This window comes from Cherax quadricarinatus, chromosome 42 (genome assembly GCF_038502225.1).
Source record: "Cherax quadricarinatus isolate ZL_2023a chromosome 42, ASM3850222v1, whole genome shotgun sequence".
In the NCBI taxonomy this organism is placed as follows: domain Eukaryota; kingdom Metazoa; phylum Arthropoda; class Malacostraca; order Decapoda; family Parastacidae; genus Cherax; species Cherax quadricarinatus.
This window is the reverse complement of record NC_091333.1, coordinates 11,789,382-11,812,508: the sequence shown is the minus strand read 5'-3', so window position 1 is coordinate 11,812,508 and position 23,127 is coordinate 11,789,382. Positions and strand designations below refer to the sequence as shown.

The following is a 23,127-nucleotide window of genomic DNA, read 5'->3' as shown; positions in this document are numbered from 1 at the left end:
ACACATAGGTGAAAAACTTGTGAAGGCGTTTCGGACCGACTTGGACCATTGACTGGGCACACACTCGTAGTATCCTCTTTAAATTTACATATATGACCATAACAACACTAAGAAGCAATCCTTAAAGACAAATTAATAATACTACATCCCATATGTAACTAATAAACAGGTTTACTGGTTTAAAATCCTTATAACGTCCTCGTTTTTGTTTCCAGAATCCGGGAGGAGTCACTTGCGGCAGCAGCGGCGACCTGTGTATCAAAACACAGGAAGTCGAGTTATAAACAAAGGAAGGAGCATCGTGGTTAATCCCAGGAAGACTCTTGGTCTATTTTCTGTGAAGGGACGACTGTCTCAGTATCCTCTCCAGGGAAGACTAGCACATATTTATTTACTGTTTCAGGTAACATACCTTTCTAATATATAATGTGTATGTGTGTGTGTGTGTGTGTGTAGATTCTCTCTCTCTCTCTCTCTCTCTCTCTCTCTCTCTCTCTCTCACAGGAAGTGGAATAGTCCGGAAAGCTTTAAAAGGAGGTATGATAAAGCTGTGGAGCAGGGAGAGAGTGGATCTATGGGCGACCAGTGAAGAGACGGGGCCAGGAGCTATGAATCGACCCCTGCAACCACAATTAGGCGAGTACGATTAGGTGAATACATACATACACACACTTCAGTGTCAGTGTTTCCGCTGCCGTCAACTTCCCCAGATGACGTAAGACCGGAAACCTGAGAATCACCGTATTAGGATCCTGATAGTTAACGCTGTGTACTCACCTATTTGTACTCGCCTATTTGTGGTTTCAGGAGTCGATTCTTAGCTCCTGGCCCCGCCTCTTAACCGGTTGCTACTGGGCCCTCTCCCTCCCTGCTCCATGAGCTTTATCAAACCTCGTCTTAAAACTATGTATGGTTCCCGCCTCCACTACGTCACTTTCTAGGCTATTCCAATGCCTGACAACTCTATGACTGAAGAAATACTTCCTAACATCTCTCTGACTCATCTGAGTCTTCAACTTCCAATTGTGACCTCTTGTTTCTGTGTCCCCTCCCTGGAACATCCTGTCTTTGTCCACCTTGTCTATTCCGCGCAGTATTTTATGTCGTTATCATGTCTCCCCTGACCCTCCTGTCCTCCAGTGTCGTCAGGCCGATTTTCCTTAACCTTTCTTCATAGGACATTCCCCTTAGCTCTGGAAATAACCTTGTCGCAAACCTTTGCACTTTCTCTAATTTCTTGACGTGCTTGATCAAGTACGGGTTCCAAACAGGTGCTGCATATTCCAGTATGGGCCTGACGTACACGGTGTACAGTGTCTTGAACGATTCCTTACTAAGGTATCGGAACGCTGTTCTCAGGTTTGCCAGGCGCCCATATGCTGCAGCAGTTATCTGGTTGATGTGTGCTTCCAGAGACATGCTCGGTGTTATACTCACCCCAAGATCTTTCTCCTTGAGAGAGGTTTGCAGTCTTTGGCCTCCTAGCCTATACTCTGTCTGCAGTCTTCTGTGCCCTTCCCCGATCTTCATGACTTTGCATTTGGCGGGATTAAATTCGAGAAGCCAGTTGCTGGACCAGGTGTCCAGTCTGTCCAGGTATCTTTGAAGTCCTGCCTGATCCTCATCTGATTTAATTCTCCTCATTAGCTTCACATCGTCTGCGAACAGGGACACTTCTGAGTCTAACCCTTCCATCATGTCTTTCACATATACCAAAACTAGCACTGGTCCTAGGACCGACCCCTGTGGGACCCCGCTCGTCACAGGTGCCCACTGTGATACATCATTACATACCATGACTCGTTGTTGCCTCCCTGTTAGGTATTCTCTGATCCATTGCAGTGCCCTTCCTGTTATATGTGCCTGATCCTCTAGCTTCTGCACTAATCTCTTGTGAGGAACTCTGTCAAAGGCCTTCTTGCAGTCCAAGAAGATGCAATCAACCCACCCCTCTCTCCCCTGTCTTGCTTCTGTTACTTTATCATAAAACTCCAGAAGGTTTGTGACACAGGATTTGCCTTCCATGAATCTGTGCTGGTTGGCGTTTATACTCTTGTTCCGTTCCAGGTGCTCCACCACTCTTCTCCTGATAATTTTCTCCATAACTCTGCATGCTATACACGTCAGTGATACGGGTCTATAGTTTAGTGCCTCTTTTCTGTCTCCTTTTTTAAAAATGGGAACTACATTTGCCATCTTCCATACCTCAGGTAGTTGCCCAGTTTCCAGGGATGTGTTGAAGATTGTGGTGAATGGCACACACAGCATATCCGCTCCCTCTCTAAGGACCCACGGGGAGATGTTGTCTGGTCCCATTGCCTTTGAGGTATCGATGTCCCTTAGCAGCTTCTTCACCTCCTCCTCATTTGTATGTACGTCATCCAACACTTGTTGGTATATTCCTTGCTGGTGTCCCCATCTGGTCTGTCCCCCCAGAGGCCGTCCTGTCTCTACTGTAAATACTTCTTTAAATCTCATGTTGAGCTCCTCACATACCTCTTGATCATTTCTTGTGAGTTCTCCACCTGCTTTCCTTAGCCTTATCGCCTGGTCTTTGACTGTTGTCTTCCTCCTAATGTGACAGCAGTTTCGGGTCAGACTTGACTTTCGATGCTATGTCGTTTTCATACTGTCGCTGGGCCTCCTTCCTTATCTGTGCATACTCGTTTCTGGCTCTTCTACTAATCTCCTTATTTTCCTGGGTCCTTTGACTCCTGTACCTTTTTCATTCTCTGGTGCACTTAGTTTTTGCCTCCCTACACCTTGGGGTAAACCAAGGACTCGCTTTGGTCTTCTTATTATTTCTGCTTCCCTTGGAACAAACCTTTCCTCTGCCTCCTTGCACTTTGTTGCTACATATTCTATCATCTCGTTTACTGATTTTCCTACCAGTTCTTTGTCCCACTGAACCTGCAGGAAGTTCCTCATACCTGTGTAGTCCCCCCTTTTATAGTTTGGCTTATCTCATTCAATTCCTGTTACCTTCTCCACTTGTAACTCTACTATATAATCAAAACTCAGAACCACGTGATCGCTAGCTCCAAGGGGCCTCTCGTAAGTGATGTCCTCAATGTCTGAACTGCTCAGGGTGAACACAAGATCCAGTCTTGCTGGCTCATCCTCCCCCCTCTCTCTGGTAGTGTCCCTGACATGTTGATGCATGAGGTTTTCAAGTACCACATCCATCATCTTGGCTCTCCATGTTTCGGGACCCCCATGTGGCTCCAGGTTTTCCAAGTCGATCTCCCTGTGGTTAAAATCGCCCATTACCAGTAACTTCGCTCTTTTCGAGTGAGCTCTTCTTGCCACCTCAGCCAGAGAATGTGTGTATGTGTGTATGTGTATGTGTGTATGTGTATGTGTGTATGTGTATGTGTGTATGTGTATGTGTGTGTGTATGTGTGTGTGTGTGTGTATGTGTGTGTGTGTGTGTGTGTGTGTGTGTGTGTGTGTGAGAGAGATATCACAGTAAATTGGCGATATCACAATACGCACAACCGTGCATGTGTGTAATATATATATATATATATATATATATATATATATATATATATATATATATATATATATATATATATATATATATATATATATATATATATATATATATATATATATATATATATATATGCAAAACAACCACTCTGAAAGAATAGAGAAATTCCAAGCGCTTTCGTGACTACTCACATTATCAAGGAACTATGAAAGTAAAGCATCCAAGGAAGCTATATAAGGGGTCTGGTCGGCACCTCACTATCAGATCCCACAACGGTTTAAACACGTGACGCGCGGCGAGCCAACTTGGAAAGGTCCTTGGCAAAACTCACCCCACAAACTATTCTACCCAAGAAATAAGAAATTTTAAAGATTATTTGTCCAGTGTATTATTAAATTCTTCCCAAATTCTATTAATTATAAATGGATCTAATTTATATAAACCAAAGGAAATATTCATATTATTGTCAAAACTGCTTTTTATGAAACAAGATTCAATTATATTCCTGTCGACCATGGACTTGCTTGATACTACTTTCTCAACTTTTTGAAAATCAATTGGATGGTTAAAATCCCTTACATGAATAAATAGAGCATTGGAATCTTGTCCAGTTCTAATGCTATATTTATGTTGTTTTAATCTTAGTTCGAGATTTTTACCAGTTTGACCGTAATAAACTTTATCGCAAATTTGCGATAAAGTTTATTACGGTCAAACTGGTAAAAATCTCGAACTAAGATTAAAACAACATAAATATAGCATTAGAACTGGACAAGATTCCAATGCTCTATTTATTCATGTAAGAGATTTTAACCATCCAATTGATTTTCAAAAAGTTGAGAAAGTAGTATCAAGCAAGTCCATGGTCGACAGGAATATAATTGAATCTTGTTTCATAAAAAGCAGTTTTGACAATAATATGAATATTTCCTTTGGTTTATATAAATTAGATCCATTTATAATTAATAGAATTTGGGAAGAATTTAATAATACACTGGACAAATAATCTTTAAAATTTCTTATTTCTTGGGTAGAATAGTTTGTGGGGTGAGTTTTGCCAAGGACCTTTCCAAGTTGGCTCGCCGCGCGTCACGTGTTTAAACCGTTGTGGGATCTGATAGTGAGGTGCCGACCAGACCCCTTATATAGCTTCCTTGGATGCTTTACTTTCATAGTTCCTTGATAATGTGAGTAGTCACGAAAGCGCTTGGAATTTCTCTATTCTTTCAGAGTGGTTGTTTTGCATATTCTGAAATCACCTGTTTACTGTGATCTTATTGCATATATATATATATATATATATATATATATATATATATATATATATATATATATATATATATATATATATATATATATATATATATATATAATATAAATGCATGCAATAACAGAAAATAGGTGATATCAGAATATGATATAGTTACTTGATAATGTGAGAAATCACGAAAGAGCTTGGAATTTCACTATTCTTTCACACTGGTTGTTTTGCATATATAGATATATATGTCGTGCCGAATAGGTAAAATTGGTCAATTAGCAAGAACTAGTTTAAAAATAAGTCCTTTCTAAAATTTCCTTTTATGTTTAAAGATACCTTATTTTCATTTATGTTAATATAAAAATTGATAATTTTGCACCAAAAGAACGTTAGGAAACTTACCTAACCTTATTATAACAACTGCAATTAATTTAGCCTAATCCAACTAAATATATTTTAGATAAGTTTACAATAATTTAAGAAACACAATAAAATATATTTTCTTTGTTAGGTTCAGAATGTTTTTGCAAAATTATTCCCATATGTTGCATAAGTGTCTCAATCTTCAACTTGTCGGTTTTTCAAACCATTCATCACAACTGTCAGACACTGCAGCATCATGGGATCTTGTTACAAAGAATTCTTCAACACTTGTTCAACCTTTGGACGAAGACCTACTTCGACTAGTGGATGGTACCACTATGACCCTGCCCGGTGGCCTGGTGGCTAAAGCTCCCGCTTCACACACGGAGGGCCCGGGTTCGATTCCCGGCGGGTGGAAACATTCCGACACGTTTCCTTACACCTGTTGTCCTGTTCACCTAGCAGCAAATAGGTACCTGGGTGTTAGTCGACTGGTGTGGGTCGCATCCTGGGGGACAAGATTAAGGACCCCAATGGAAATAAGTTAGACAGTCCTCGATGACGCACTGACTTTCTTGGGTTATCCTGGGTGGCTAACCCTCCGGGGTTAAAAATCCGAACGAAATCTTATCTCTTATCTTATCCCCCTGCTTCACCTCACCTCACTACAGTATATAAGCCACGTCTACGGCCCTATGCTGAACATTTTACAAGATTGATGGACTGAACACATCGACTCCAGGCTGAGGGACTGATTACCTCAAACTCCTCCTCTCCTTACGCCTTTCTACTTTGCATTGGACTGATGAAGCCACTGTGTGGCGAAACGTTTCCTGAATGAAGATTCCCATATGATGCATAAGTGTCTCAATCTTCATATATATATATATATATATATATATATATATATATATATATATATATATATATATGTATTTATATATATATATATATATGCAAAACAACCACTTACAAGACATACTACAGTCTTACAAGACACACTACAGTCTTACAAGACACACTACAGTCTTACAAGGCACACTACAGTCTTAGAAGACACACTACAGTCTTACAAGACATACTACAGTCTTTCCAGACATACTACAGTCTTAAAAGACATACGACAGTCTTACAAGACACACTATAGTCTTACAAGACACACTACAGTCTTACAAGACACACTACAGTCTTACAAGACACACTACAGTCTTACAAGACACACTACAGTCTTACAAGACACACTACAGTCTTACAAGACACACTACAGTCTTACAAGACACACTGCAGTCTTACAAGTCACACTACAGTTTTACAAGACACACTACAGTCTTACAAGACACACTACAGTCTTACAAGACACACTATAGTCTTACAAGAAATACTACAGTCTTACAAGACACAGTACAGTCTTACAAGACACACTACAGTCTTACAAGGCACACTACAGTCTTACAAAGCACACTACAGTCTTAGAAGACACACTACAGTCTTACAAGACATACTACAGTCTTTCCAGACATACTACAGTCTTACAAGACATACTATAGTCTTACAAGACACACTATAGTCTTACAAGACACACAACAGTCTTACAAGACACACTACAGTCTTAGAAGACATACTACAGTCTTACAAGACACACTACAGTCTTACCAGACATTCTACAGTCTTACAAGACACACTACAGTCTTACAAGACATACTACAGTTTTTCGAGACATACTACAGTCTTACAAGACACACTACAGTCTTACAAGACTCACTTCAGTCTTACAAGACACACTATAGTCTTACTAGACACACTACAGTCTTACAAGACACACTACAGTCTTACAAGACACACTACAGTCTTACAAGACAAACTACAGTCTTACAAGACACACTACAGTCTTACAAGACATACTACAGTCTTACAAGACACACTACAGTCTTACAAGACACACTACAGTCTTACAAGACACACTATTGTCTTACAAGACACACTACAGTCTTTCAAGGCACACTCTAATCTTACAAGACACACTACAGTCTTACAAGACACACTACAGTCTTACAAGACACTCTACAGTCTTACAAGACACACTACAGTCTTACAAGACACACTACAGTCTTACAAGACACACTACAGTCTTATAAGACACACTACAGTCTTACAAGACACACTACAGTCTTACAAGACACACTACAGTCTTACAAGACACACTACAGTCTTACAAGACACACTACAGTCTTACAAGACATACTACAGTCTTACAAGACACACTACAGTCTTACAAGACACACTACAGTCTTACAAGACACACTACAGTCTTACAAGACACACTACAGTCTTACAAGACACACTACAGTCTTACAAGACACACTACAGTCTTACAAGACACACTACAGTCTTACAAGACACACTACAGTCTTACAAGACACACTACAGTCTTACAAGACGCACTACAGTCTTACAAGACACACTACAGTCTTACAAGACACACTACAGTCTTACAAGACACACTACAGTCTTACAAGACACACTACAGTCTTACAAGACACACTACAGTCTTACAAGACATACTACAGTCTTACAAGACACACTACAGTCTTACAAGACACACTACAGTCTTACAAGACACACTACAGTCTTACAAGACACACTACAGTCTTACAAGACACACTACAGTCTTACAAGACACACTACAGTCTTACAAGACACACTACAGTCTTACAAGACACACTACAGTCTTACAAGACACACTACAGTCTTACAAGACACACTACAGTCTTACAAGACACACTATAGTCTTACAAGACATACTACAGTCTTACAAGACACACTACAGTCTTACAAGACACACTACAGTCTTACAAGACACACTACAGTCTTACAAGACACACTACAGTCTTACAAGACACACTACAGTCTTACAAGACACACTACAGTCTTACAAGACACACTACAGTCTTACAAGACACACTACAGTCTTACAAGACACACTACAGTCTTACAAGACACACTACAGTCTTACAAGACACACTACAGTCTTACAAGACATACTACAGTCTTACAAGACACACTACAGTCTTACAAGACACACTACAGTCTTACAAGACACACTACAGTCTTACAAGACACACTACAGTCTTACAAGACACACTACAGTCTTACAAGACACACTACAGTCTTACAAGACACACTACAGTCTTTAAAGACACACTACAGTCTTACAAGACACACTACAGTCTTTCAAGACATACTACAGTCTTACAAGACACACTACAGTCTTACAAGACACACTACAGTCTTACAAGACACACTACAGTCTTACAAGACACACTACAGTCTTACAAGACACACTACAGTCTTACAAGACACACTACAGTCTTACAAGACACACTACAGTCTTACAAGACACACTACAGTCTTACAAGACACACTACAGTCTTACAAGACACACTGCAGTCTTACAAGACACACTACAGTCTTACTAGACATACTACAGTCTTACAAGACACACTATAGTCTTAAAAGACACACTACAGTGTTACAAGACACACTACAGTCTTACAAGACATACTACAGTCTTACAAGACACACTGCAGTCTTACAAGACACACTACAGTCTTACTAGACATACTACAGTCTTACAAGACACACTATAGTCTTAAAAGACACACTACAGTCTTACAAGACACACTACAGTCTTACAAGACACACTATAGTCTTGCAAGACACACTATAGTCTTACAAGACACACTGCAGTCTTACAAGACACACTACAGTTTTACAAGACACACTACAGTCTTACAAGACACACTGCAGTCTTACAAGACGCACTGCAGTCTTACAAGACACGCTATAGTCTTACAAGACACACTACAGTCTTACAAACCACACTACAGTCTAACAATACATACTACAGTCTTACAAGAGATACTACAGTCTTACAAAACACACTACAGTCTTACAAGACACACTACAGTCTTACAAGACACACTACAGTCTTACAAGACACACTACAGTCTTACAAGACACACTACAGTCTTACAAGACACACTACAGTCTTACAAAACACACTACAGTCTTACAAGACACATTACAGTCTTGCAAGACACACTACAGTCTTACAAGACACACTACAGTCTTACAAGACACACTACAGTCTTACAAGACACACTACAGTCTTACAAGACACACTACAGTCTTAAAAGACACACTATAGTCTTGCAAGACACACTACAGTCTTAAAAGACACACTACAGTCTAACAAGGCATACTACAGTCTTACAAGACATACTACAGTCTTACAAGACACACTACAGTCTTACAAGACACACTACATACTTACAAGACACACTACAGTCTTACGAGACACACTGTAGTCTTACAAGACATACTACAGTCTTACAAGACACACTACATTCTTACAAGACACACTACATACTTAAAAGACACACTACAGTCTTACGAGACACACTGTAGTCTTACAAGACATACTACAGTCTTACAAGACACATTACAGTCTTACAAGACACACTACAGTCTTACAAGACACACTACAGTCTTACAAGACATACTACAGTCTTACAAGTCACACTACAGTCTTACAAGACACACTACAGTCTTACAAGACACACTACAGTCTTACAAGACATACTATAGTCTTACAAGACACACTATAGTCTTACAAGACACACTATAGTCTTACAAGACACACTACAGTCTTACAACATACACTACAGTCTAACAAGACATACTACTGTCTTACAAGACATACTACAGGCTTACAAGACACACTACAGTCTTACAAGACACACTACAGTCTTACAAGACACACTACAGTCTTACAAGACACACTACAGTCTTACAAGACACACTACAGTCTTACAAGACACACTACAGTCATACAAGACACACTATAGTCTTGCAAGACACACTACAGTCTTACAAAACACACTACAGTCTAACAATACATACTACAGTCTTACAAGACATACTACAGTCTTACAAAACACACTACAGTCTTACAAGACACACTACAGTCTTACAAGACATACTACAGTCTTACAAGTCACACTACAGTCTTACAAGACAAACTACAGTCTTACAAGACACACTACAGTCTTACAAGACACACTGTAGCCTTGCAAGACACACTACAGTCTTACAAGACACACTACAGTCTTACAAGACATACTACAGTCTTACAAGTCACACTACAGTCTTACAAGACACACTACAGTCTTACAAGACACACTACAGTCTTACAAGACACACTACAGTCTTACAAGACACACTACAGTCTTGCAAGACACACTACAGTCTTACAAGACACACTACAGTCTTACAAGACACACTACAGTCTTACAAGACACACTACAGTCTTACAAGACACACTACAGTCTTACAAGACACACTACAGTCTAACAAGACACACTACAGTCTTACAAGACACACTACAGTCTTACAAGACACACTACAGTCTTACAATACACACTACAGTCTTACAAGACACACTACAGTCTTACAAGACACACTACAGTCTTACAAGACACACTACAGTCTTACAAGACACACTACAGTCTTACAAGACACACTACAGTCTTACAAGACACACTACAGTCTTACAAGACACACTACAGTCTTACAAGACACACTACAGTCTTACAAGACACACTACAGTCTTACAAGACACACTACAGTCTTACAAGACACACTACAGTCTTACAAGACACACTACAGTCTTACAAGACACACTACAGTCTTACAAGACACACTACAGTCTTACAAGACACACTACAGTCTTACAAGACACACTACAGTCTAACAAGACACACTACAGTCTTACAAGACACACTACAGTCTAACAAGACATACTACAGTCTTACAAGACACACTACAGTCTTACAAGACACACTACAGTCTTACAAGACACACTACAGTCTTACAAGACACACTACAGTCTTACAAGACACACTACAGTCTTACAAGACACACTACAGTCTTACAAGACACACTACAGTCTTACAAGACACACTACAGTCTTACAAGACACACTGTAGTCTTACAAGACACACTACAGTCTTACAAGACACACTACAGTCTTACAAGACACACTACAGTCTTACAAGACACACTACAGTCTTACAAGACACACTACAGTCTTACAAGACACACTACAGTCTTACAAGACACACTACAGTCTTACAAGACACACTACAGTCTTACAAGACACACTACAGTCTTACAAGACACACTACAGTCTTACAAGACACACTACAGTCTTACAAGACACACTACAGTCTTACAAGACACACTACAGTCTTACAAGACACACTACAGTCTTACAAGACACACTACAGTCTTACAAGACACACTACAGTCTTACAAGACACACTACAGTCTTACAAGACACACTACAGTCTTACAAGACACACTACAGTCTTACAAGACACACTACAGTCTTACAAGACACACTACAGTCTTACAAGACACACTACAGTCTTACAAGACACACTACAGTCTTACAAGACACACTACAGTCTTGCAAGACACACTACAGTCTTACAAGACACACTACAGTCTTACAAGACACACTACAGTCTTACAAGACACACTACAGTCTTACAAGACACACTACAGTCTTACAAGACACACTACAGTCTTACAAGACACACTACAGTCTTACAAGACACACTACAGTCTTACAAGACACACTACAGTCTTACAAGACACACTACAGTCTTACAAGACACACTACAGTCTTACAAGACACACTACAGTCTTACAAGACACACTACAGTCTTACAAGACACACTACAGTCTTACAAGACACACTACAGTCTTACAAGACACACTACAGTCTTACAAGACACACTACAGTCTTACAAGACACACTACAGTCTTACAAGACACACTACAGTCTTACAAGACACACTACAGTCTTACAAGACACACTACAGTCTTACAAGACACACTACAGTCTTACAAGACACACTACAGTCTTACAAGACACACTACAGTCTTACAAGACACACTACAGTCTTACAAGACACACTACAGTCTTACAAGACACACTACAGTCTTACAAGACACACTACAGTCTTACAAGACACACTACAGTCTTACAAGACACACTACAGTCTTACAAGACACACTACAGTCTTACAAGACACACTACAGTCTTACAAGGCACACTACAGTCTTACAAGACACACTACAGTCTTACAAGACACACTACAGTCTTACAAGACACACTACAGTCTTACAAGACACACTACAGTCTTACAAGACACACTACAGTCTTACAAGACACACTACAGTCTTACAAGACACACTGTAGTCTTACAAGACACACTACAGTCTTACAAGACACACTACAGTCTTACAAGACACACTACAGTCTTACAAGACATACTACAGTCTTACAAGACACACTACAGTCTTACAAGACATACTACAGTCTTACAAGACACACTACAGTCTTACAAGACACACTACAGTCTTACAAGACACACTACAGTCTTACAAGACACACTACAGTCTTACAAGACACACTACAGTCTTACAAGACACACTACAGTCTTACAAGACACACTACAGTCTAACAAGACACACTACAGTCTTACAAGACACACTACAGTCTTACAAGACACACTACAGTCTTACAAGACACACTACAGTCTTACAAGACACACTACAGTCTTACAAGACACACTACAGTCTTACAAGACACACTACAGTCTTACAAGACACACTACAGTCTTACAAGACACACTACAGTCTTACAAGACACACTACAGTCTTACAAGACACACTACAGTCTTACAAGACACACTACAGTCTTACAAGACACACTACAGTCTTACAAGACACACTACAGTCTTACAAGACACACTACAGTCTTACAAGACACACTACAGTCTTACAAGACACACTACAGTCTTACAAGACACACTACAGTCTTACAAGACACACTACAGTCTTACAAGACACACTACAGTCTTACAAGACACACTACAGTCTTACAAGACACACTACAGTCTTACAAGACACACTACAGTCTTACAAGACACACTACAGTCTTACAAGACACACTACAGTCTTACAAGACACACTACAGTCTTACAAGACACACTACAGTCTTACAAGACACACTACAGTCTTACAAGACACACTACAGTCTTACAAGACACACTACAGTCTTACAAGACACACTACAGTCTTACAAGACACACTACAGTCTTGCAAGACACACTACAGTCTTACAAGACACACTACAGTCTTACAAGACACACTACAGTCTTACAAGACACACTACAGTCTTACAAGACACACTACAGTCTTACAAGACACACTATAGTCTTACAAGACACACTACAGTCTTACAAGACACACTACAGTCTTACAAGACACACTACAGTCTTACAAGACACACTACAGTCTTACAAGACACACTACAGTCTTACAAGACACACTACAGTCTAACAAGACACACTACAGTCTTACAAGACACACTACAGTCTTACAAGACACACTACAGTCTTACAAGACACACTACAGTCTTACAAGACATACTACAGTCTTACAAGACATACTACAGTCTTACAAGACACACTACAGTCTTACAAGACACACTACAGTCTTACAAGACACACTACAGTCTAACAAGACACACTACAGTCTTACAAGACACACTACAGTCTTACAAGACACACTACAGTCTTACAAGACACACTACAGTCTTACAAGACACACTACAGTCTTACAAGACACACTACAGTCTTACAAGACACACTACAGTCTTACAAGACACACTACAGTCTTACAAGACACACTACAGTCTTACAAGACACACTACAGTCTTACAAGACACACTACAGTCTTACAAGACACACTACAGTCTTACAAGACATACTACAGTCTTACAAGACACACTACAGTCTTACAAGACACACTACAGTCTTACAAGACACACTACAGTCTTGCAAGACACACTACAGTCTTACAAGACACACTACAGTCTTACAAGACACACTACAGTCTTACAAGACACACTACAGTCTTACAAGACACACTACAGTCTTACAAGACACACTACAGTCTTACAAGACACACTACAGTCTTACAAGACACACTACAGTCTTAGAAGACACACTACAGTCTTACAAGACACACTACAGTCTTACAAGACACACTACAGTCTTACAAGACACACTACAGTCTTACAAGACACACTACAGTCTTACAAGACACACTACAGTCTTACAAGACACACTACAGTCTTACAAGACACACTAGTCTTACAAGACATACTACAGTCTTACAAGACACACTACAGTCTTACAAGACACACTACAGTCTTACAAGACACACTACAGTCTTACAAGACACACTACAGTCTTACAAGACACACTACAGTCTTACAAGACACACTACAGTCTTACAAGACACACTACAGTCTTCAAGACACACTACAGTCTTACAAGACACACTACAGTCTTACAAGACACACTACAGTCTTACAAGACACACTACAGTCTTACAAGACACACTATAGTCTTACAAGACATACTATAGTCTTACAAGACACACTACAGTCTTACAAGACACACTACAGTCTTACAAGACACACTACAGTCTTACAAGACACACTACAGTCTTACAAGACACACTACAGTCTTACAAGACACACTACAGTCTTACAAGACACACTACAGTCTTACAAGACACACTACAGTCTTACAAGACACACTACAGTCTTACAAGACACACTACAGTCTTACAAGACACACTACACTCTTACAAGACACACTACAGTCTTACAAGACACACTACAGTCTTACAAGACACACTACAGTCTTACAAGACACACTACAGTCTTACAAGACACACTACAGTCTTACAAGACACACTACAGTCTTACAAGACACACTACAGTCTTACAAGACACACTACAGTCTTACAAGACACACTAAAGTCTTACAAGACACACTACAGTCTTACAAGACACACTACAGTCTTACAAGACACACTACAGTCTTACAAGACACACTAAAGTCTTACAAGACACACTACAGTCTTACAAGACACACTACAGTCTTACAAGACACACTAAAGTCTTACAAGACACACTACAGTCTTACAAGACACACTACAGTCTTACAAGACACACTACAGTCTTACAAGACACACTTCAGTCTTACAAGACACACTACAGTCTTACAAGACACACTACAGTCTTACAAGACACACTACAGTCTTACAAGACACACTACAGTCTTACAAGACACACTACAGTCTTACAAGACACACTACAGTCTTACAAGACACACTACAGTCTTACAAGACACACTACAGTCTTACAAGACACACTACAGTCTTACAAGACACACTACAGTCTTACAAGACACACTACAGTCCTACAAGACACACTACAGTCTTCTCAGCTTACAAGAACACTCAGTCTTACAAGACAACTACGTCTTACAAGACAACTCAAATTCAAAGAAAACTAAGTCTTAAGCCTTCATCTTACAAGAAACTAAGCTTAAAAACACACACATCTTAAAGACACACTACCTTACAAGACACACTACGTCTTACAAGACAAAAGCTTTACAATGTTACAAAACACCTACTTTACAAGACACACTACAGTCTTACAAGACAACACAGTCCAAAACAACAAGTCTTAAAGACACACTACAGTTTCAAGACCACTACAGTCTTAAAAACACCAAAAATCTTTAAAACACACTAAGCTTAAAGACACATACAGTTTTAAGAAACTCAGTCTTGAAGACACACTAAATCCCCAAAAACACACTAAAGTTTAAAAAAATACAGTTTAAAGACACACTGTCCCTTTACAAACACACTACAGTCTTAAAGACAACACAGTTTTACAAAAACACTACAGTCAAAGACACACTAATCAAAACACACTACAGTCTTAAAGACAATATGCTCAAGACAACTACAGTTTACAAGACACACTACAGTCTTAAGAGAACACCACAATCTTGAAAAACACTAGTCTTCAAGACACATACATCTTTTCAAAAAACTGTGACTTACAAGACACACTACAGTCTTGCAAGAATACTACAGTCTAACAAGCACACTACAATCTTACAAGACACACTACAGTCTTTCCATAATCCAGTGTCTTGAAGAATACTACTTTACAAGAAAACTACAGCCTTTAAGAAAACCCACAGTCTTACAAGAATTCTAATCTTCAAGAAATAATTTTCAAGCACGCCCAAAGTTACAAAACACACTACAGTCTTACAAGACCCCAAATTCAAGACACACTGAGTCTTACAAGAAACTACAGTCTTGCAAGAACACTACAGTCTTACAAGACATACTACAGTCTTCAAGACACACTACAGCTTACAAGACACACTACGTCCAAAGACACACTACATTCTTACAAGGCTCACTACAGTCTTACAAGACACACTACAGTCTTACAAGACACACTACAGTCTTGCAAGACACACTAGTCTTACAAGACACACTACAGTCTTACAAGACACACTACAGTCTTACAAGACACACTACAGTCTTACAAGACACACTACAGTCTTACAAGACACACTACAGTCTTACAAGACACACTACAGTCTTACCATACATACCAGAGTCTTACAAGACACACTACAGTCTTACAAGACACACTACAGTCTTACAAGACACACTACAGTCTTACAAGACACACTACAGTCTTACAAGACACACTACAGTCTTACAAGACACTTAGCATACTACCAGAGTCTTACAAGACACACTACAGTCTTACAAGACACACTCAAGCTTACAAGACACACTACAGTCTTACAAGACACACTACAGTCTTACAAGACACACTACAGTCTTACAAGACATACTACAGTCTTACAAGACACACTACAGTCTTACAAGACACACTACCGTCTTACAAGACACACTACAGTCTTACAAGACACACTACAGTCTTACAAGACACACTACAGTCTTACAAGACACACTACAGTCTTACAAGACACACTACAGTCTTACAAGACACACTACAGTCTTACAAGACACACTACAGTCTTACAAGACACACTACAGTCTTACAAGACACACTACAGTCTTACAAGACACACTACAGTCTTACAAGACACACTACAGTCTTAAAAGACACACTACAGTCTTACAAGACACACTACAGTCTTACAAGACACACTACAGTCTTACAAGACACACTACAGTCTTACAAGACACACTACAGTCTTACAAGACACACTACAGTCTTACAAGACACACTACAGTCTTACAAGACACACTACAGTCTTAAGAGACACACTACAATCTTGCAAGACACACTAGTCTTACAAGACACACTACAGTCTTACAAGACACTCTACAGTCTTACAAGACACACTACAGTCTTACAAGACACACTACAGTCTTTCAAGACACACTGAAGTTCAAGACACACTGTAGACTTACAAGACACACTACAGTCTTACAAGACACACTACAGTCTTACAAGTCACACTACAGTCTTGCAATACACACTACAGTCTTACAAGACACACTACAGTCTTACAAGACACACTACAGTCTTACAAGACACACTACAGTCTTACAAGACACACTACAGTCTTACAAGACACACTACAGTCTTACAAGACACACTACAGTCTTACAAGACACACTACAGTCTTACAAGACACACTACAGTCTTACAAGACACACTACAGTCTTAAAAGACACACTACAGCCTTACAAGGCACACTACAGTCTTACAAGACACACTACAGTCTTACAAGACACACTACAGTCTTACAAGACACACTACAGTCTTACAAGACACACTACAGTCTTACAAGACACACTACAGTCTTACAAGACACACTACAGTCTTACAAGACACACTACAGTCTTACAAGACACACTACAGTCTTACAAGACACACTACAGTCTTACAAGACACACTACAGTCTTACAAGACACACTACAGTCTTACAAGACACACTACAGTCTTACAAGACACACTACAGTCTTACAAGACACACTACAGTCTTACAAGACACACTACAGTCTTAACAAGACATACTACAGTCTTACAAGACATCACACTACAGTCTTACAAGACACACTACAGTCTTACAAGACACACTACAGTCTTACAAGACACACTACAGTCTTACAAGACACACTAGTCTTATGAGTAGTCTTACAAGACACACTACAGTCTTGCAAGACACACTACAGTCTTACAAGACACACTACAGTCTTAGTCGACACACTACAGTCTTACAAGACACACTACAGTCTTACAAGACACACTACAGTCTTACAAGACACACTACAGTCTTACAAGACATACTACAGTCTTACAAGACACACTACAGTCTTACAAGACACACTACAGTCTTACAAGACACACTATAGTCTTGCAAGACACACTACAGTCTTACAAGACACACTACAGTCTTACAAGACATACTACAGTCTTACAAGACACACTACAGTCTTACAAGACACACTACAGTCTTACAAGACACACTACAGACACCTTTCAAGACACACTGTAGTCTTGCAAGACACACTACAGTCTTACAAGACACACTACAGTCTTACAAGACACACTACAGTCTTACAAGACACACTACAGTCTTACAAGACACACTACAGTCTTACAAGACACACTACAGTCTTACAAGACACGCTACAGTCTTACAAGACACACTACAGTCTTACAAGACACACTACAGTCTTACAAGACACACTACAGTCTTACAAGACACACTACAGTCTTACAAGACACACTACAGTCTTACAAGACACACTACAGTCTTACAAGACACACTACAGTCTTACAAGACACACTACAGTCTTACAAGACACACTACAGTCTTACAAGACATACTAACGTCTTACAAGATACACTACAGTCTAACAAGACACACTACAGTCTTACAACACACGCTACAGTCTTATAAGACACACTACAGTCTTACAAGACACACTATAGTCTTACAAGACAAACTACAGTCTTACAAGACACACTACAGTCTTACAAGACACACTACAGTCTTACAAGACACACTACAGTCTTACAAGACACACTACAGTCTTACAAGACACACTACATTCTTACAAGACACACTACAGTCTTACAAGACACGCTACAATGTTACAAGACACGCTACAATGTTACAAGACACGCTACAATGTTACAAGACACACTACAGTCTTACAAGACATACTACAGTCTTACAAGACACACTACAGTCTTACAAGACGCACTACAGTCTTACAAGACACACTACAGTCTTACAAGACACACTACAGTCTTACAAGACACACTACAGTCTTACAAGACACACTACAGTCTTACAAGACACACTACAGTCTTACAAGACACACTACAGTCTTACAAGACACACTACAGTCTTACAAGACATACTACAGTCTTGCAATACACACTACAGTTTTGCAATACACACTACAGTCTTAGAAGACACACTACAGTCTTACAAGACACACTACAGTCTTATAAGACACACTACAGTCTTACAAGACACACTACAGTCTTGCAAGACACACTACAGTCTTACAAGACACACTACAGTCTTACAAGACACACTACAGTCTTACAAGACACACTACAGTCTTACAAGACACACTACAGTCTTACAAGTCACACTACAGTCTTACAAGTCACACTACAGTCTTACAAGACACACTACAGTCTTACAAGACACACTACAGTCTTACAAGACACACTACAGTCTTATGAGACACACTACAGTCTTATAAGACACACTACAGTCTTACAAGACACACTACAGTCTAACAAGACATACTACTGTCTTACAAGACATACTACAGTCTTACAAGACACACTGCAGTCTTACAAGACACACTACAGTCTTACAAGACACACTATAGTCTTGCAAGACACACTACAGTCTTACAAGGCACACTACAGTCTTACAAGACACACTACAGTCTTACAAGACACACTACAGTCTTACAAGACACACTACAGTCTTACAAGACACACTACAGTCTTACAAGACACACTACAGTCTTATAAGACACACTACAGTCTTACAAGACACACTACAGTCTAACAAGACATACTACAGTCTTACAAGACATACTACAGTCTTACAAGACACACTACAGTCTTACAAGACACACTACAGTCTTACAAGACACACTACAGCCTTTCAAGACACACTGTAGTTCAAGACACACTCCAGTCTTGCAAGACACACTACAGTCTTATGAGACACACTACAGTCTTATAAGACACACTACAGTCTTGCAAGACACACTACAGTCTTACAAGACACACTACAGTCTAACAAGACATACTACTGTCTTACAAGACATACTACAGTCTTACAAGACACACTGCAGTCTTACAAGACACACTACAGTCTTACAAGACACACTATAGTCTTGCAAGACACACTACAGTCTTACAAGACACACTACAGTCTAACAAGACATACTACAGTCTTACAAGACATACTACAGTCTTACAAGACACACTACAGTCTTACAAGACACACTACAGCCTTTCAAGACACACTGTAGTTCAAGACACACTCTAGTCTTGCAAGACACACTACAGTCTTACAAGACACACTACAGTCTTATGAGACACACTACAGTATTACAAGACACACTACAGTCTTACAAGACACACTACAGTCTCACAAGACATACTACAGTCTAACAAGACACACTACAGTCTTACAAGACACACTACAGTCTTACAAGACACACTACAGTCTTACAAGACACACTACTGTCTTAGCATACATACCAGAGTCTTACAAGACATACTACAGTCTCACAAGACATACTACAGTCTAACAAGACACACTACAGTCTTACAAGACACACTACAGTCTTACAAGACACACTACAGTCTTACAAGACACACTATAGTCTTACAAGACACACTACAGTCTTACAAGACACACTACAGTCTTACAAGACACACTACAGTCTTACAAGACACACTACAGTCTTACAAGACACACTACAGTCTTACAAGACACACTACAGTCTTACAAGACACACTACAGTCTTACAAGACACACTACAGTCTTACAAGACACACTACAGTCTCACAAGACAAACTTCAGCCTTACAAGACACACTACAGTCTTATAAGACACACTACAGTCTTACAAGACACACTATAGTCTTACAAGACAAACTATAGTCTTACAAGACACACTACAGTCTTACAAGACACACTACAGTCTTACAAGACACACTACAGTCTTACAAGACACACTACAGTCTTACAAGACACACTACAGTCTTACAAGACACACTACATTCTTACAAGACACACTACAGTCTTACAAGACACGCTACAATGTTACAAGACACGCTACAATGTTACAAGACACGCTACAATGTTACAAGACACACTACAGTCTTACAAGACATACTACAGTCTTACAAGACACACTACAGTCTTACAAGACACACTACAGTCTTACAAGACACACTACAGTCTTACAAGACACACTACAGTCTTACAAGACACACTACAGTCTTACAAGACACACTACAGTCTTACAAGACACACTACAGTCTTACAAGACACACTACAGTCTTAAGAGACACACTACAATCTTGCAAGACACACTAGTCTTACAAGACACACTACAGTCTTACAAGACACTCTACAGTCTTACAAGACACACTACAGTCTTTCAAGACACACTACAGTCTTTCAAGACACACTGAAGTTCAAGACACACTGTAGACTTACAAGACACACTACAGTCTTACAAGACACACTACAGTCTTACAAGTCACACTACAGTCTTGCAATACACACTACAGTCTTACAAGACACACTACAGTCTTACAAGACACACTACAGTCTTACAAGACACACTACAGTCTTGCAAGACACACTACAGTCTTACAAGACATACTACAGTCTTACAAGACACTACAGTCTTACAAGACACACTACAGTCTTACTAGACATACTACAGTCTTACAAGTCACACTACAGTCTTAGAAGACACACTACAGTCTTACAAGACACACTACAGTCTTACAAGACACACTACAGTCTTATGAGACACACTACAGTCTTACAAGACACACTACAGTCTTACAAGACACACTACAGTCTTTCAAGACACACTGAAGTTCAAGACACACTGTAGACTTACAAGACACACTACAGTCTTACAAGTCACACTACAGTCTTGCAATACACACTACAGTCTTGCAATACACACTACAGTCTTACAAGACACACTACAGTCTTACAAGACACACTACAGTCTTGCAAGACACACTACAGTCTTACAAGACACACTACAGTCTTACAAGACACACTACAGTCTTACAAGACACACTACAGTCTTACAAGACACACTACAGTCTTACAAGACACACTACAGTCTTACAAGACACACTACAGTCTTACAAGTCACACTACAGTCTTACAAGTCACACTACAGTCTTACAAGACACACTACAGTCTTACAAGACACACTACAGTCTTACAAGACACACTACAGTCTTACAAGACACACTACAGTCTTATGAGACACACTACAGTCTTACAAGACACACTACAGTCTTGCAAGACACACTACAGTCTTACAAGACACACTACAGTCTAACAAGACATACTACTGTCTTACAAGACATACTACAGTCTTACAAGACACACTACAGTCTTACAAGACACACTACAGTCTAACAAGACACACTATAGTCTTGCAAGACACACTACAGTCTTACAAGACACACTACAGTCTTACAAGACATACTACAGTCTTACAAGACATACTACAGTCTTACAAGACACACTACAGTCTTACAAGACACACTACAGTCTTACAAGACACACTACAGTCTTACAAGACACACTACAGTCTTACAAGACACACTACAGTCTTACAAGACACACTACAGTCTTACAAGACACACTACAGCCTTTCAAGACACACTACAGTCTTACAAGACACACTACAGTCTT

At 39.6% G+C, this 23,127-nt stretch overlaps 1 long non-coding RNA gene across 1 annotated transcript in view; it reads left to right on the top strand.

The window, feature by feature from the left end:
- Nucleotides 1-219: 219 nt before the first annotated feature.
- Nucleotides 220-23,127, top strand: part of LOC138853874 (uncharacterized) — a 91,536-nt gene continuing 68,628 nt past the window's right edge. The window contains exon 1 of the long non-coding RNA XR_011393075.1: nt 220-403. This is a non-coding gene — a long non-coding RNA (uncharacterized lncRNA). The remainder of the gene's footprint in view (nt 404-23,127) is intronic.